This window comes from Bombus huntii, chromosome 13 (genome assembly GCF_024542735.1).
Source record: "Bombus huntii isolate Logan2020A chromosome 13, iyBomHunt1.1, whole genome shotgun sequence".
Classification (NCBI taxonomy): Eukaryota; Metazoa; Arthropoda; class Insecta; order Hymenoptera; family Apidae; genus Bombus; species Bombus huntii.
In genome coordinates, this window is record NC_066250.1 from 5,745,078 (window position 1) to 5,765,119 (window position 20,042).

Sequence of the window (20,042 nt, forward strand, 5' to 3'; positions counted from 1 at the left end):
GTTAAGCTTTCAGTCTAATGTCGAAATCTCGCTGGCCGCGGCTGCGCTCGCTTGTAGACATGGCTGCAGATGTTGGAAAACTCGAAACGTTCGCGCGGCTGCCGACTGACGGTCGGATAGATCCTCATCGAAGTTCTTCGATCATCGTAATTACAGTCCACCTAACCGAATCGTTGCCGCTATATCAACGCCACGAATTGCCATGTTAAAGTTCGTGGTCCGTTCTCGCCAACTTTCTCTCGTGACAACGATAACGAGTTCATTTTGAGATTGGCCAGCACGAATTTCGCGTTTTCGGGAATTTCAGGCTCGTTGATTGTGTGAATTATATTTTTCATGTGATGCATGTGATATGTTTAGGAACAAAAGTAGGCAATTTCCGGCTTTTTAAGTTTCAGAATTTTTAAACTTCGGGAGATAGTAGATTGCGGCTTTTTATGCGGTACATATTTTTCAAGTAAATTATATTTTTATCTGATATATTTGGATATTTTTAGAAGGGAAAATGATTAATTTCAAGTTTTTTATGCTCATAAATTTCAAAGCGTGGAGAGATAATTAGTAGATCGCGGATTTTTATGCAGTATAATTTTTCGAATATAAGCGAAGGGATAAAGGCTGTGCAGAGATTTCTTTGGCCTGTATATCATATTTCGAATATTTTACATATTAACGTTTTAAGTTCTCTAAAAACAAATCATTTACTTTCACAAATTTAGATGAGTGACAGCGAATTTCATTGCAAACTTTCAAAATATTCTTTACGATACCACTCCATTTATATAGTTAATCAAGATGATGATTTTGAGGCAAATTTGAACAATTGAAGCAAGAAGTTTCGGGTTGACCTTTTTCATTTTATTCAGCTTGGAGGATATGGATTTGAAGCATGTGCATAATACTCGAAAGCGTGAAATTAAATTGCAACTAAAGTAACGTACATTCAACATACATACTTCCGACAGCAGTATATTATTTTCACGCGGCTGCCGCATCCAAAATTCCATCCTGGAGGTGAAACAATTTTTGGCTGAGATTTAATATGCTGTTCCCCGTGAGAGTTGTATATCTTTTCTGGAACGATGCTAGGACCAAGGCAGAGAAACAGTAAAACAAAGAAGTCTTGCTAAGGAAAAAAGAAGTTTATGAGGAACTGGCTTGGTGATTCGTCATGCAGTCGTGATATTGAATACGCACCACGTACACGTGACGTCTAATATCGCAAAATTGCAAGTAAATCATCACGTAAAAGTTTCTTATTGCCAATGCTAAAATAATCTCTTGCACAATGATAACAAGTTACATAATAAAATAACTAAAATCCTGCCACTAAATTTTATTAATTACAAAGGAGCTGATTATTTTATTCATTATATTATTTGTAAATTGTAAAATGTAAAATTGCTGTAAAATGTATGTGTAAAATCTATTTATCAGTGTAATTCTATAATTTACATTTAATGATTTTTATCTATTCGTTAATATTATATTACATTATTCTTACAGATTGTATTGTTATTACAGTTGAGAAATTCTTGTTTAAACATCTCTAGAAAATAAATATCAAGTGCGTACAAAAATTTGATTGACATTCGTGAAGATTTCAATCGTATCCCGGACATAAAATGGTAAAGATCGTTCTCAAGTAGAACGAGATCGATGCTTAAAATTCTGCCCGATCGTTTCACCGCGTAATTGCAGTCGTTAAGCCGGAATTTATGCCGCGACGGTGTCACAGCGTCGACCGGACATAATTCCGCGTCTCAGCGGGCGAAACTGCCTGCTTTATGGCTGTGTATACTCGACTGATTCGACCATTATTTTTACAATACTTTTCCACCCAATTCCTCGCCGTGACTTCCATTCGCGCGAAATTACTCAGAACAAAGTGGCTGAAGGGAAAAATCGTCGGCGGGCGTGCTGAAAGGCGTATTAATTCGAGATAAGTGACGCGGGATGAGTAAAGTAATTCTTGAAGGTAAAAAGTACTCGTGCATGCATCAGAGACGCCGAACAGAAGAGAAAAAGGGAGTTGAAAATAAAGATCGTGTAGCGATGTTGAATTCCAGACAGATTTTTGTTCATTACTTGCAAAATGATGTAGTAGAAGCTATACTTAATAATCAAATAAGGACAATAATTTCTAAATCAAGTAAAATAATCTTCTTATAGATTCGCATAAAAATTCTGGTATCTTTTATCATAATTCGGAAGAAATTTCTTTTGTTAATCATTAACGATTGGAACATATTCTTGCTGAGCTCATAAAGAACGTATGATGCATTAAAGTTAAAAATCAGTTCTACCAAAGGTAAGTACGTTTATCGTTTAATTAGTTAATAAAATTCTGAAGTACAATCTTGCTTATCGAATTTGAAAGAGCACAACAAATATTTTTGTTACGTGCAAACTCCAATATAAATCAGTGCTCGCTCTCTTTCGATACTCTACCATAAATGTTTACTTGATTCTCAGACACTCGTCATCCAACAATTTTCGCAAATCTGTATTCGCTATAATAAAGATAGCACGTAAAGTTTCTTTATCAGTCCAAATAAAGCGTTCTCTTTATCACTCGACTAATGAAAATATCTGTTACGATCTTGTTCAGTATCGGTGATCCTGAACCAAATAACGATCTGCATTCATTTAAAGTCAGAGATTTACCTGAGAAAATGATCGATTGCGTTTTCTCTTACGTCTAGATTAGGGGCTGAAATCTCTCACAGAGTGGAAGAAGGGTGCCATTTAACTTGTTAAAACTCCGTTCCGTGGTGGAACGGAGTTTTACTGTGCCTCGCGTGGGAATTTTCACCGGACGAGAAGAAGGCAAAGAGAGTTTTGAAGAAAACAGGCGAGAGAGAAAGAGAGAGGGAACTGTCTCCGTTGAACTTACGAGAATAACGACGTTCGTTGCACAGAGAAATTTTACTTCCACCAGGAGTAAAATCGAGATGACGGGCCCTTATGCGCGACAACGACAAGCGAACCTGACATGGGTACAAGGTACAAGCAAGACGCGACACACGACAGAGGAAATACGGCGAGAAGTCGATGGGTGGTGGGAAAATTGCAGAGAGAAAACACCGGAACAGAGAATGTAAAAAACTAAGTAGGAAGAAAAGTAGGAATTACCAGGTCAGCTGGTAAATTGTCTCAGAGATAAGATTGAAGAAAACGTATAGAAAGAGAGAGAAAAGGAAAGAGAAATATTTATGTGGTATGGTATGACATCAGGGAAGGACGTGGCGTGAGGGGTGATTATTTATAAACGTTGTCAAGATATGTTAATGTCGTCAAGGAGTGTTGTGAGCGTTACCAAGGTTTGTTAAGGGAAAAATGAGTGTGAAAAGTGCTGTCAGAGTTCAATTTATCGTGGTCGAGAGAAGTTCGTCGTGTTGTTGTGACGTAGAATTAGAGAGAAACGAATACGCGAAACGCGATATTATATTCGATTTTGTGAGAGTGCAACGTTATTGTGTTTATCATACTGTTTTTTCTATTAATTAATAATATAACATTCCTGCATTTATACGAATATGAACGGGATGATTAAATTTGACGAAACACAACCTGGCTAATGATAGAACTAATGTACGAGATGCTAAAAATCCGATGAGAGTCATTTTAAGAAATTTAATTTAATTTAATATCAATGAGGATAAGGTAAAAATAATTGAAATAATTGTACACATTTGAACACGAGAGATAATCGAATTTAATAAAGCGAAAGTTAAATAGAGTATTAAACTAATATACGGATCACGAGCTATACGATGAAAGACATTTTAGAATCACTAAATTAACGCGTTAAATTTAATAAATTTAACCAGTCTACTATGATATCTATTAATATATTATTTTCGAATATGAAATATAAATGATTTAATGAGTCTACTATGATCTCTATTAATACATTATTTTCGAATATGAAATATAAATGAAACATGTGCAAAATATATATGAAACACGTGTAAAGTGGGCACTAAAATTTATAAGCGCTGTGTGACACCTGTGTGGGCACCGTTTAATAACATCAATGTCTTCCCAATACGCACGCAATGCATTGTCGAACGTATTGTATGTATAATCGATGGGGAAAGCGTAGAAAAAGAAGGATGGCAAGCGAAAAGAAAGAAGAGAGAGAAAATTTAAGGAGAAGAAAGACGTGAGATTTATTTCGTGACGGTTCTAGTTTGATAAAAAGACGGTAAAACACGATTGGATTAGAGTTAGTCGCAATTGGTCCTTTGAATCCCCTGTAAGAGAGACTTGATGAAATACAATATGAAGTCCCTAATCAGAAACTGCTGTAAGAAAGGGAGATTTTAAAGAGGGATGATGAACCAAAGAAAAAGAAGAAAAGGTAAGCGAGAGAAAAATGGATATGGATGAAACGAAGATTCTAAGAAGATATAGTATGAAATATACTAAATAGCTTAGCAAATGAGGAACCCTTGTTTCGAAACATTTAGACGTTACTACGAACATTATTAAAGACGAAGAGGAAGAAATATTGTATGTTGGAACGTTTATTTCAATGCACCGGCGAAATTTATAGAAATCGCTTGAACGGGAGCATGGTACGATGCCCCAGGGAATTTCCATAAAATTTGTATGCTAGAACGTTCGACATTTACCCGAGGAATCTCTCTTCAAACTAATAAATATTCCCTTACGGACAGTTTTAAAGTCGATCGAACACGGGAGGCGACGCCGATATCCGAACCGAAAAATTCTTCCGCGAGAAATTATTTTTCCTTCGGTGGAAACGCTTTCTCGCCTCTTCCCGCAGATAATTAGATTTATTAAGTCAGCCTTGTTTACACGTCGTTGGAGCACGTGATTTATCGAGGAGAGCGCTTCGCCAGAGAGACCGATGGTAAAAGGGGAACGAAGAGGACGCTTGGCTACGAAGATTATGAGGTGAATTCTGTCCAACCTTTTTCGTCCTCTCCTTTTTCCATCGCCGCTCTCGTCTTCTGTGTTCTATTCGAGCACTCTTTTAATCAACCTCGATAAAGCTGATTCCTTTAAACGAACTAATTAGCCCGGAGAATAGTCGAGGTCGAGGCTGTTGTAAAATATTCTCGGCTTTTGGAGAGTTCGACAGAGTACTGAAAACCTCACTTCCGCAAACGAAAGAGCGCTATCCAATGAGAATACCGCGGGAACCAGAAACTTTCTACACAATGATTAATCTTCAAAGCAGTTTTTCGATCGATAACGATATTCCATGGGTAAAAAGAGTGGAGAAAGACCGTACAGTTGGATCAATTATAAAACATGGAAAAGAAGCTAATCCAAACCGTCGATCGCAGAGATTCGTACATGTCTAAAAAACATAGGAACGACTCCCTCTGCTTTCCGCGACCAGGAAACGCCAGGCAAAAAAAAAAAAAAAACAAACGTCCACGCGGTTCAATTTCAAATATCAATTACCGAAATATTCGGAAACGTAGAGCCGCGGGAGTGGCTCGATTTGAACGCAGTTCATTTTCGTTCCTCTGATACTTTCGTCGGGTCGACGAGTGGCGAAAGAAAAAAGATAAAAAAAGAAACAAAAACAGAAATATAGAGGGGAGAAAGGATAGAAGCTGAGTGGATCGTTATTTTTCGCGGCACGTGTAGCGCTTTCATTACGTACACGTTAGTCCTGAAGCGGTAACCGATGCCGTTCGATGAAATTTTTATACATTCGCCGCCGGTGCGGCGTTAAAGTTAATCGGGGATGAGAACTGCTCGATAGCGGCAGTCGCGTATAGGCGTTTTTAGCCCGGACAGGAACGCCGGACCTGGCCCACATTCGGCCGTTGATACGCTTAGATAAAACTAGCTCCCAACCTCTCTGGCCATCCCCTAAAACCAGCCTCTCCTAAAAAAAACGAGCCTCGTTTCGCCACACTACCGCTATTCGATTCGATATATACGAAAAAACCGATATTGTATCATCGTCTAAAATCGTATCGGCGTGCAGATGAATATATACTATTAACGTGCTAATTGTAGATATACTTTTTTTCTTTTTTATCATCGCTACAATCAATATGTGTCTACTTTCTCTGACGCATTTTCTTTCGTTCGTTTTATTATGTCCAATGATTTTTCTTGTTTTCGTGCCTTTCTCTTCTCTCAAGCTGATTCATTCGAACTGATGTTAAGTATTTATTGGAATCGAGTTGTCGAAGAGTATTCATTACGATATAGTTTACAAACGAAATGATTCGGTGTTCGGAGAAATTACAAAACTGCATAGAAAGCGTGTGTCACGATTGATATAGAATTGAAAGTTGTAAAAGGTAGAATATTTAGAGTAGAAGGGAAGGACAATTTTTTACGATCATTTATTGAACTATGAATATTTAATAAACACATACGACAGCGAAGTCACGTCCCTTCGCGAAGTCATAAAAATATAAAAGTGCAAAAGTACGTGTATTGCGATCGATACAGAGTTGAAAGTTACAATGACCAGTGTAGATAATTCCAAGTAGCAAGAACTATCTTCCTTAACTTCCTACGATCGTTCTCTCGCTCGATTCGGCTGGGATATCAGTCAAACAGAAAAAGATACAACCGTTCTAATAGATAGAGACCATTGTGACAGTTTCATTGAAAAATATCCGGCTTAATAGGCGCTATATATTCGACGTTATCACTGACACGGGTCACATAAAGCAACGCAGGGTGGTGGCTACGATTAAAGAGCGGCATTATAGGACGAGTTATGACGCTCGTCAGGTTTAGAAATTCGCGTCAGCAGATTCTGCCCGGTCGAAAATTACCGGCTGTCTGGCGAGTAGAAAGGGATGCACGATTTTCCATGGAATTTCCATATCCTCGTTTTGAGCAGGGTAAAAATAGAGAAGAAATCATGGCTCGTAAACAGTCCAAGTTGAAACCCGAAATGGGTCGTTATAGTTGATCCCGAAATCACTTGATTCCGAAAGAGGGGAAGAGTACTGGGTCGGCCACGAACGAATAGGGGTTGAAACTGTGTGGCGAAAAAGGGTTAGAGGCGGCCGATTAAGCGACGAGCGTAGCAAAGTTATCTACCCGGCCAAGCTCGAAATCTCTCTCATAAAAGTGGTAACAACCCCTGTTTGGGAAACAATGGTGGCGCTACCAGACTCTCGAGGGTTCGTAAAAGTTTCGGACGCTTTTGTGGAAAGGGTGAAAGGTGCAGGCGTAACGAGGGAAAGGGAGGCACTGACGAGGTTTAGAATCGGATAGAGAAGAACGCTGGAAGGTAGAACAGCGCACGGATTTCGACTTTAACTCTGCTAAAGCTGTCCAATAAATATCGGACGTTGGTTATTAGCGTTTTAATTCGACCAGCCCAAAGTAATTTAATCTCTGCTGCTTGCAGTGGGAAAGATGACCGTGGTAAAGATATCTACCTTCCTAAATAACAGAATAATACTAGTTTCTCGTGTACTGGCAAATGTAAAGGAAATGGATTGATGAATTATTGACTGATTGAGAATTGCGTTGTTGCAATGTTTGTAACCTTTTTAAAATACCAGCCTTTCAGAAGTAAAATTCATCAACTCGACTTTTCGAAATTTCTCAATTTCACTGTCTAAGTATTAATTAATATTGAACTTCTCTAAGAATTTTTTAACTTATGAAGTTAATCAATGTAGTTTCTGAGTAACTCATATATAGTGCCCGATAACGAAAATTTGAATAGGTAATGGATATGAAACAACACCGTAATTTTACGAAGCAAGATTGCATTTGACATGATCAGGTAGAAATTCGTTTATATGAAATCCATTTATTTCATCCAAATGTCCGATTCAACGAATCTGCGTTGATTGAATCCAATTATTTGAACGTGTATTATTATATGAATGAAAAATCATAGGTAGTGGGCAGAATCAATGGATTTCAATTATATCAATCTGTAGTTCTCTGCTGTGATATAATACACTGTACTATATTGTACAATAATATAGTTGAGAATATAATCGTTAACTATATAATCGAAGAATTTCTAACATTCACGTAGGCAAGAACTAGTTTTAAACTCCCTGTTATTCGTCACATAATGCCTTTTAGTCTAAAAATCTAATATAACATGATTATAATTGTACCGTTTTCACTAAAATTACGATGAAAATTTTTCCGTTGATCAAACCAAGAAGTTGATGAAATAAGAGGAAAAGAGGATATTTCTCTTACATTTCTGTTCTTTCGTTTTTGTTTTTGAAACTCGAATTCTCGCAGCTGAAAGTTTGAAATTTTTAATTCTAATTCTCCTGTCTTAATTGTTCTGTCTCCGTTCCATTCTGTTTTCAAAAACTTTCTAATTGCGAGCTCTTCTCTTGAAACTACGTTTCCCTCAGCAGCCATTGAAAATAAAGAATGCTCTCACTTCGAATTTTACGATGCTGCCCAACTGTCTGAAAATAAAAAGTTTCTTCTATGAAACAAAAAAAGAAAAGTGGAGAAGAACGAAACAAAGGTTACTTTTCTCTGCTCACGATCAACGTTGTTTTTTGCCGTAGAAATATCCGACTGGATGATAGAGAGGAACGTCGTTTGTCACGACAAAATACCCTTTCTGGAAGTTGCCGAGGAAAACAATTAGATGACCTATCGCATGATTCTATCGACATCCTTCAAGCAGCAACCTGCCAGATGGAAGTAAAGTATGAAGCCAGATGGCGTCGACGTTTTGCCAGACACACATCGCGTTCCAGAATTTAATTGGTAAGTTCACAATTTTCCTCCATTTCGGTAATTTCTCTCTCTCGAAGTCACGTCTTTCCGTTTTCGTCGATCAAACTTTGATCAATTCTTATTTGATCGTCAACCGAGTGAAACGATGGAGCCAGATTCTGCTCGAATTTTCGAACGTTGAAAATTGACCACGTAAGCTTCAGGAAAATCTATTGCGTACCTGATCGGATATTTTACGGGGCTACTACTTTTTTAACGTCGAAATCAAAATTTCAAAAAATCAGATGATTGTTCACGGGGTGAAATAAGCAACGTGAATTTTAAATCGGGTCTAAATGAAGGAAAATTAGGAAATGCCGTGAACATGACCAAAAAGGGTCATTTCGTCAGTGGGAAAATTTCGGTCCGCTAATAAACGCAAACCAAATAACTGAGCTGCATCTCTGAAAATCGAAAGGTTAACTTGCTTTGCATATTTACACTACGGTGTAATTTGGAATTTCGTGAAATTTCGTCGACAAGTTATCGACAACTTTTTAACATAATACACCCATATTTATTCAATTCTGGCACATAAAGCCAAGGGAAATTATTAAATACGTTTGATTAATTCCCCGGTTATGACGAAAAACCATCTTCCTTTAAAGGATAATTTGATAAATCGATGTCCAACCAGAACGTCACTCGTTTTGCGAAAGAGACCTCAGCAAAGAGGAACGCCGACCGCTTAATTAAACCGAGAAAATGTTGTCTCTCATACGGATCGACTTATGGACGGTGGTTGTAATTAAAATGGTATCCACCTCGAAAATGTACGACTAGCTCAGCTTCCACTAATACTACTTCTCTCGTTCCTCCAATTCGTTTCATTTCACCGCACTGCTGCTACAGCTATTCCGCCATTCTACTAATATTCTATCAGCATAGCTTTTCCGCTGGTTCCATCGGATCTCGTTATTCTTTATTTTTCTTTTTTCTTTCCTTTACGCGTATCCCTTTAAGAGACATTAATATCAGTCGCCTTTCTATTTTGAACGTTCGAAGGGTAGCCATGCAACATCCTGTGTATTCGTCCACGATTTTTCGATGAAAAAAAATCGGCTGTCAAGGGAAAAAGGTAACCAAAGAATTTATCTGACCGGGCAAGTAAAATGGGTCTCGCTCGAAACATATTCGATTTGATATTTTTGTTATCTGTTCTCCTTCCTTTTTTTTTCTTTTTTATTCGTCCGCTCTATTTTTGCTCGATTCCTTCCAGTTCAGGATATAACCATCGGTCCTGACAATTGACTAAGGCTTTGTTTTATAGCTTGCTCATCGATGCCCGTTCGCCTGGACGCGTTTATCTTTCATTCGTTTTTCGATTGTCGAATGGAATTTTATGGTCACTTCGACGTACACATTGCAATAATTCCGTGTATTGTTTCTGTATCACAATTTTGCTTAGCCTTCGCAATATTCAATTAATTTAAGATATTCTTAATTCATAGTTTTAATTATAACGTATAATGTATGAGAAGTATTTAACAGAATTAAATATGAAGAGAATAATATATTCATCGTATTTTCTCTTTTTTTTAATTAATCGAAGATCGTTAGTGCGCTGGTGATTTGACATTAAATCCTTTTCATAAACGTTAATTATTGTGAAAAAGCACACTGTTTTGCTCTGGATTGTTATAGCTTGTGCGTATTTTGCATCTTTAATGCTACTTGATTATTAAAAAGACTGTTATCAAGAGGTTAAAAAGCTTTGAAATACTCCAACGCTTAAAGAGGTAGCAAACAAAAGCAGCATGGAACGCTTCTTCGTTTCAACCATTGTTCACGTTATTTTCAGTAACTACAGCTTCCTAACAAGTTTTCCCTTCTGCGTCTCGACTAAATAGCAAGAAGACGGTATTTTAAAATGATAAGTTAAAAGTTCAAATTCAAATTTTCGAAATAAAATTAACATCTGCAGATTCAGATTCAAATTTCCAAAATAAAATTAACATTTACATATTTCAACTGAAATTTCTTCAACTTCAAGCTCAAGCTCAAGTTGAAATTTCCTAGTTTACATTTAATTTCAAATCTTCCAATATAAATTCAAACCTTCAAGTCTCACTTCCTACCTTTAAATTCAACTTTTCATATTCAAGTCGAAGATCAAATTTTTAGGTTGAAATTCAAATTCAAAATGTGAAGATACTCTTATCTGATCTAATTCTTATATTCAAAGCACGTCAATATTTCATTTCTTCAGGTCTAGTCTGATGAGTAAGCGACTCGATCTACTGTTTCGACTTTCGTCCAGTAACTTCATCGCAAAAGTTCTCTTCTTCTCTTATATCTTTCTTACTATATAGACTGTGAAACAATCGTTCGAATTCTAATGATTCGACGCAATGATTTTACGCAAGAAGTACACCAGTCTCGAGTGATGACCGTGTGTCTCTTCGTCAAAAAAAGAACGTCAAATTTCATCGACTAGTGTAGGAAAAGCACTCGAAAGGAAAGAAAGTCGAAATCTTAGTTTCAAAGCCTGAAATCTCATCTTCCAACAGTTGCGAGCAGCGTGAAACAGTCTCTCTAGTGCTTTTCAGCTTTTCCAACCAGTCGAGTTTATCTCTTCCCACTGTGACACGTCGGAGAAAAGAGCTCGTAGGACTAACTTGTTCCTTGAACGTCGCGCCCCTCACAGAAATGGCATGTGTCGTGAAGACCATCCATACGGAGTTCTTTTCGAAATACACTTCCTACGACAATAATAATTTGTCTTCGACCATTGCTCTAAAATCGAATAGCTTTTTCCCTCGCCAATTTTGTCCTTATTTTTATATCAAATTTTAAGTTTGAAAATTAATTTCGTCTCAGCGAGTTCGAAGTCTCGAAAGTATTCAAGTTTTATAATAGACGAGTTTCTTAGAAGTCAATCTAATTTCGAAAATTTCGCAATTTTATTACCTGAGTACGAGATTAATGGACTTCAAATTCTTAGGAGTATAATTTGAAAACTGAAACTTAGGTAGGGAATTATTTTACCTACTGAATATGTTATGTACGCTCTATGAATATTTCCCATTCAATTCAACTTTTCAAAGCAATAATTCACCAAATAAATTTATTATACCATATAAAATCAACAATTATGAATACAGAAATAAACTGTAAAAAATATATCATCAATTTATAGAGTTCATTCATCAATATGGCTTCTGAGCAATACATATTTCCTGAGAGCAATCCATCGTCGGCGACATAGTCAATTACTCCGATCCGGTCGATATAGATCGACCATAAACTGTCCGATACGAACGGTCCTTTAAACAATTTTAACTTACAGCCACGTTCTATTTTTCCAGTGGTTCGCCAGCTCGCGAGCTATCGCCGACCCATTTTGGAATGTTAATTATCGAATTATATGAGGCGGCTCTAATTTAATTACGCAATTTCGCGGTCAAACGGCCCACACGAGCGCCACGCTGTCCCCATAAATCCAATAGGCGGGTAAAGTGTTGAATCGTCGCTTTCGGCTTTCGGTCAGTAGAGAACCATTTTTGTCGTATTTCCTCGCCTTTTCTATTCCAAACCATTCTTCCTTATTTTTCCTCATTCATTCGGCTCTTCTATTTTCCCTCCTCCTTGCCCCGGAAGCCTGTTCTTCCTTTGAGCACACCTTCGCGCATTTACTAAGCTGTGAAAGTAAAGCAGTTCCTTCTAAGCGCAAAGTGGTCTCTCATCTTTGAAATGCCAAGCTACTTTCCCTCTGTTTTTTTACGCGTACATTCTCCGCCACCTTTCTTCACTCGAGGCTGCTGTGCCTCCCTTTCTCTTCCTTTCCTCTTCGTTCACCTCCTGCTTCGTTCACTCTCTCACTCTTTGTATAATATTTCGTCTCGCTCTCTTTCTCTCTCGTGTTAAGAACATAACAGGAAAACGAACATTTTGTTTAGGGAGCACGAGTACCTGGTCGAGTGTAATCTTAATGAAAAAAGGCTTTTTACTTGGCAACTTTTTTCGTACATAATTAAAATTCCGTAGCTCTCTATCTTCCCCTCCCCCCCTCTCTCTCTCTCTCTCTTGTTCTCTCGTCCGTTTTCTCTGATCCGTGCCAAATGCATTATCATGTTACGGGTTTCTTCTCACCGGTAAACACACGACGAATATTTTTCTGGAAAAGTAAACATTACGATAATACTTGATGAACCTCCGAGGGTTTTTCTTGTTCCTCTTCGTCTAATGCGAATTATTTTGACCATAATAAAGGAGAAAGATTGACAAATGCATAGTATATCTAGTGGATTAAGTAAGCAACGTGATTAGAAAATAATTAGAAAAACGAGCAATTTATGTGCGTTTGGTAAAAATCGCATGGAAGCAGGCAGTTGTGAAGACACATATCGTCTCAATCAGTTGACGCATAGAATGCAGGTTTTATAATATGCTTGTGTATTTTTCTGGGCTTCAGTGTTTCTATGTACAATAATTTACTAACTAGTAATATTAGTAAATTGGTAAGTTATAAGTTACAAGTTAGTATAGATTTTTCTTCTTGAAATATCCCTCTGATAGAATAATCAGTTAATTGACAATTTGTGAAATTTACTTGCAAAATTTCACGTTTGATTATCGAACTTGTTATCGGAAAGTATGCAAAGTTACTCGCTAATAATAACTTGTAATTTGTAACGTGTGAAATTTCACTAATAAACTGAGGCCCTGTTATAATTGCAATTCTTCGAGGTCGCGTGAAATAACTCTCGGAAATTTCAACAAAAACTTGAAGATCGCAAAGAAAAGGATTTCATGCATATTTGTGACATTTCGTATTCCGTGAAGATAAGCTTGCGAATTTCCGCTAAGCAGGAATTATTCGGAAATTCGAAGATCCGAAAATTCTCAAGCCAGGAAACACCGGATTCCACGGGATCGCGTTACGAACACGTTCGACTACGTGTTCCTCAGGAAAGCTACTCACAGGCTCCAACAGCTTTTCGCGTAATTTTCGAGTTTGAAACGTGACAAATGATTCACTGCCTTCGTACAGCTGCGAAGATTCCCAGCTTTGATGCTATGCTACCTTTAAACGCAGTACAGAGAAACCGTGTGAATCCTGATTTCATGTATATAACTTCTTTCCAAAATCTTTTCCTATTCCTTTTATTCGCTGCCAAGTAGTTTTCGCTGGTACATCGTGTACAATTGAACGGTTCGAAACCTTTTCGATACAGGCTGGGAAAAATTTGAAAATTGCACTCGATTCGTCGCTTCAAAGCCATTTAAGCCAGCGTGACGTCAGGCTGCGGCCGTATTACCTCGCCTCGAAACGAAATTGCGGAAATAACGCACGGGAAACGCTCGAAACCTCCAAATATCTTGCTAACCAATCGCGTGGCTATGCTTCTGTTATCACTCTAACATAAAATGAAACTGTGTCGATCGAGGTTCTGACATTCACCGTCGTTCAATCTTTTATATCCTAAGATTGCAACATATTTTTATAGTATATATATATATATATATTTATATGATATTTGAAATTGAATCGAATATTCTATGCTTTTACAAAAGAGAAATTAAATGAAAATGAAATTATATCTGAAAAAAGATTACTAACGAACTATATTTCATAATGTGTGATTTATTGATATTGATTGATATAATAATAATCTCTACTATGTATCGGATACATAGCAAATTCCTTTTGAACAATTTCTGTCGAAGTTATTATAATTTTTTATCACGCTATATGAAATAATATTCGCATATTTTCGTGGTCCGCCGATCAGCAAACCATCCGATTTAAATGCCATTGGAATTATTTGAGGTCTAGTCGATTATCCTGTGTATTCATCCCCGATCATTAAATTGCTGAATTGAAGAACGAAATCCAGAATATTTAGCATAATAACGAAGGCATAAAGTTTATATATAATACGGTAATGCGTATGGTACATATTGGAAAAAATGTAAAATATAATGAATGCAAAAGAGGGAAATTAAATTTGTCAACGCGTATATGTAACAACGCGTACCAACTCATAAATATTGTTATTAATAATTCACTCACACTTCTCAATTTTAGTACTAATGGAGTGTAGTAGTTTGATGTTAATGGAATAAAAGTGTTTTCACTGGAATTAAGATAGATTAAAGCGACTATGGTTTTGACAGTTTAATATTTTGTGAAAGAAAAAGAATTGATACTATGTTTTGTCACATGTCACATAAATTTCTCTTTCTAGCATTCTTTTCTTTTTTAATTAAATTTGCAAATGGTTAATGGACAATTTACTGTCCATGGACAGTTAAACGTAATAAATACGAGTTTATGTAAAAATTGTGTAGACGACAAGTCGGAACAAGATTATTGTTGAAAATTTGTTTAAATATATTCCGCAGTGTTTATCGTTTATTTACTGTCGCCGACACGAATTAATGTTCACTCGTGAAAAATTCAAAGGTATTCGGTTTTCGAGGGCCTGGCATTTTATTCCGCTCGTGTAACAATATATATGGATCCGTTTGGAGGAAAAATAGAGCGCCGAGAACGTCAAAAATATAGGCAATTTTCAAGTTTTCAATTCCCCGCCCCGACCAGTTTCGACACGAGACTTTACCGTGTCCAATTTCATTTGGAAAACTGGAAATTCGACCGGACAATAGCCTCCTTTCTCCGTTGTCGGGCGCTCTAACGAAAACGTGCTTTTATCAAAAACTAGTTAATTTGAGGAAATAACACCTAAAACAAAAAGGAGGAAAAAGATAAAATAATTCTGCAAACGATATCATAAATTTCTCCAAAAAATACCCTGTCCAAAAAAATATCTCCCATGTCCAACATCCACTTCCAAAACATTCAATTTTCTCACCTCAAATTATCCCTGGGGCAAAATAAAAAATATACAACGCGATTACACAAGGTAGCGTGTTGAGTTCGTCGAAAAACACAGGAAGGGAAGGAAAATTCGTGAAATCTGCTGTGGTGGAATGGCGACGTCGATAACGGCCGTTCGTGACGAGCATTCGATTGCTCCAAACATATTTCGAGCGAGGAAAAATAGGCAGGAACGCGGTGTATATTCGCTTGCTGATTATCTCCCATGGTGCAGCTGGTTTTTCGGACGAGAAACGAAAATTAATCATATTTATGGCCAGCTCTCTCCCGTTCTCTTCCTCTCTTTCCATAAATAATGCGCGCCTGGAATTCGCGTGGATCAATTTATGCGGCAGCAGCTAACAGCCACGGAGAGAGAAAGAGAGAGAGAGAGAGAGAGACAGAAACAGGGAGAGAGAGAAGGATCGATTTCGAGTTCTTGTAGTACGCGCAATCGATCTGACCCGACCGATAAGACTCTCTTTTTCACAACGATCCATCATGAGACCGTTGTTTGGCCTGTCTACCAGGTCAACAAATCACGAGTCACTTTCGGATCAGGGTAGGCGCGTGTTCAACCGTGTCCGATTCGTTTCTCTCCCTTTCGTCTTCTTCTTGTCCTCGTTTCGAGTACATTAGCGTGACGAAGGGGTGAAATTCCAGTGCAGTGGAGGGGATGAAGACAGTGACAGATCAGGAATGAGAAGCGATATACTGGTCTGTTGTTGGAAACGTATTGATTGGACCGCGTTAATCCCTCGCTCGATGGAACGATGAGCGCCAGCCAGGGAATTTATGATCGATCGATCGTAAGGTGACAAAAATGATTCATCGATCGCCAGTCAAGTTTACGAGCTTTGTCCTACCGTCATCCATTGTTCCATCAGCCTGTGAAACCGTTTGAATTTCCGCGTAGAATGGATTTTTAAAATTGCCAGAGTATCCAAAGTTTGCTAGATAGATTCGTGTCTGGCTATTGACGGGTTCATTCTACTGCCATCAATCTAACCGCTCTTTCTTCGATTGTTGACTGATATTCGCGTTTCGTAGCGTGGCCGATGTAGTCGTGAAATCAAAAACACGCGGTCGTGGAATGAATTACATGGGAAATATCGAACTACATTACTGTAATTTCCAATGCTCGTTGTTTGCCTCGCTGTTTGCCTCGCTGTTTGCTCGTTATTTGCCCGATATTTGCCCGATATTTCAATATGGGACAATCGAAATTGCAAGTTACGTCTGTGAAACCGGGACTCTGCTCTTAAATTCCTGGCGAATATGCGCCATCGGAAATGATAGGCGGCGCACGACACCGACTCCTCGAGTTTTGCATAAACAGCGAAACAGGCTGCTTCCGGTCATCCATCAAAACCGCGAGTAGACACAGGCAAAGTCAACAAATCACGGACCACTTTGCGCTATTTACATCCAACATTTCGTGTCAAATAAAGTATTGGTAAATATTGATCGAAAATAATCTGCGTTGGAATAAAATAAATACGGCTACTTTACCAACCACGAGCACTAGTCGTGGTTAATATGAATTTTCCCAGAATACTGTAGGATGAGATAGAGTTACTTGATTCAAAATGATTAATTTGCCTTACAATTAGACTGTGAAGAATTTTTAAGTCTCGATATTTTCGTTTACCACCGTAACAACTTTAAATCGTCATTCAATTAAAAATAAATCAATTGGAAAGAAAATGAATGAAGACGAATTCAATGAAGGAAGAAAACAGAGTAAGATTCAAATAGGGAAAATTGAATCGAAAGCATGTCGCGAAAACGGTTTCAATCTACACGGAAACGAGCTAAAAAGGACGTAGCCACGATATTCGAATCGGTGAAATATTCATGGACGGACGCAGGTGCAGTACAATAGCGTTAACGAAAAAATTGTTTGAAATGCATGTACAATGACGACTTTATTTCGACATTAATATAATACCGTCAAATCTATGGGAGATCAAACACCAGTGTTTTGTAACCTAAGATAAATGTGTTTTGTCCGTGTGATTGATATTTTGTTAACAAAAATTGCAAGCTTTTATTAATCCCCCTAGCGGCAGATTAAATACTGTTAACTGAACTGTGGAAGTTTATGTACAAACGTACTTTTATACACACAAATAAATGTCAAATATAAATAGAGATCTGTTTCACTTTTTAAAAACTACAGCCGCTCTTTTTTCTCAAAAAAATCTTTCACCTCAACGTGTTATATTATTCTACATATTTTTGCATATTATATGCGTATTATCACGTGGAACTTTTTCACAAATGCATAAAATTTGCAATAAGACCGCGAGCTTTTACCGAACGAGGTAAAAATTAGTCAAAATCAGAGTGCAGCGTTTGATCGATAAAACTCCTCGATTAAATTTCATTTAGCTTTCATATTAATCGGTCGAGAATCGAATATGACTTGTCCATTATGCCATGTTACGGCCGATCTTTGATCAAACAACCGATCGTTCGGTTAAAAATAAACGAAAAAAAGAACCGAAGGAATATATATTGGAAAAAATCGGACAGGGCCCGATCGATTGGAAAATATTGGTGGGAAAGTTGATAGCCGGAAAGTGGCTTTTTCACTTTGACGCCGGCACCGAGAATCGGATTCAGAAATAATACAACGTCGACGTCCGACGAGCGGTAAAACGAAATGATATCCAGCGAACACGGCGTCAAGCGACCCTTAACCTAACGATTGTCTATGAGCAAAACGAATCAACCAGACAAGGTTATTGCTGGCGTGCGACGATCCGTGATTCCCCGTGAAATGATTATGATCATCGATTAGCATAAATTCCTCGCTTTTCTTTCATACTTTGCTTCCGCCCTTTACCATCCAATCCCTAGAAAGGTTATGTCTTCTCTCTAATAGTTGGCGATCGATTTTCAAAACTTTTATAACCATCGCCTGGTCCGCGTTTGCTTCCGGGACACAGAGAAAGATTTTAGCAAGAAGATTTTATCGCTGGTGGAAATGCTGACTATAGGGAATCGTTGATTACCGCTTTCAGCAACATTTCGCGATTTCCCGCACCGTAATCGACCGATGAAATAGAAAAATGCGCAAGATCCGCGGAAACGAGAATTAAATAGCCAGAGTGTTCACTGGGAAAAAAGGTGGAAAAACTTTGGAGACTCGCTAGGAATTCTTTGTCCGTGGCAACAGGAATTGTTCGTTGTAATTAATCGTGGTTGTTTGGAAGGCAAAATGGAAAATTAAGATAATAGTTGGCTTTCTCGCCTGATAGAGAAAATTCACAGGCATTTACAAATCTATGTCGATCCTACAATTAATACATAATGAAATTCGAATGTTTGTAGTAGTTATTATAAAGTACAAAATATTTGTATTTTCAATTGTGAAAGTTAATTTATGTCTCCGATTTGTATAGTAATCCATCCTCTGTAATGTATATACTGTTACATAATCTAGATCTTATAATTTTATGACAATTGAAATTCAAGTGTTTATAGCATCATAATACGAACTATTTTTATTTTAAATTACAGAAGTTATTTTGCGCCTTTGATTTTTATAAAATGTTTGATTTTGTATTTCCGTAAAACACCTGTTCTTAAAGCCATACAATTTTATAACATATGAAGAGGAATTCAATATTTATAGCAGCATAAAGAAATTATGAAAATTATCCTGTGTCCCTGAGTTATATAGCGAACTACTATAAAGCTTGATTCTCGGTGGGCTAAATATCTCTGCCAGTCTCTTCTCTCGTGTGGTCTCTATTCGTGCTTCTTAGGAACATTATCTAAGACCAATAAATTCCGCCTATCTCTCCGAAACTAGAGGTATCTGAAAACGACCCAAGATCATAATTACCCCTTAAAGATTTCTCCAAAACGTAGCAAATGGCCGCACACGATCGAATCGTTTCACTTGTAAGTTCGCTTAAATTATGAAATACACTAGAGGGACTAGTAAGTCAACGAGGCCGGAGAATTTCGATTAGAGACAGCCCCGTATTCCGGCAGTGTGCGTACTTTGCAACAGCCCTGTAACAATTAATTTTCGGAAGTTGCGCTCGAGTCCCCGATTCCCATTTCGTAGGCCAATTTCTATTCAAACAGGTTGTCTCGCGTCTCTGACGACAACGGCGACGTCGTAGCCCTTTGCCTCCGTTATCTCTGCACCCCGCTTGGTGTAATTAATACCAGCCCATGACAAATCGCCGTTTCCGTAATAACGGCCGACCAATAAATACAGCGGTCACGATTAGAAACCAGCCAGCACGAAAACCGTAGACACTGACTGCTTCTAAAAGCCTGCACGGCTGGCGTGTTCGTGACAATCGATCAAAACGAGGCACATAGAGGAAGGAACACAGAGACATCAACGTGTTTCCTTTGAGGTTAATATCTACGCTATCGCTTATCGGTGATACGTTACGAGGCACACTGTTGTACACCTAAACATTTGGGCAAATATATAAAACATACTTCTCAAATGAAATTCTTT

The 20,042-nt window shown here is 37.7% G+C and overlaps 2 protein-coding genes across 9 annotated transcripts in view; one reads left to right on the forward strand and one right to left on the reverse strand.

Moving 5' to 3' along the window:
- LOC126872395 (basement membrane-specific heparan sulfate proteoglycan core protein-like) overlaps positions 1-20,042 on the forward strand; it is a 291,064-nt gene that overhangs the window by 240,975 nt on the left and 30,047 nt on the right. For all 7 annotated transcript variants that reach the window (XR_007691963.1, XR_007691964.1, XR_007691965.1 and 4 more), the window contains one exon: positions 8,514-8,718. The gene's annotated coding sequence lies outside the window, so the exon portion shown is untranslated. The remainder of the gene's footprint in view (positions 1-8,513; positions 8,719-20,042) is intronic.
- Positions 1-20,042, reverse strand: part of LOC126872393 (uncharacterized) — a 116,649-nt gene that overhangs the window by 56,398 nt on the left and 40,209 nt on the right. The gene's annotated exons all lie outside the window — the stretch shown is intronic.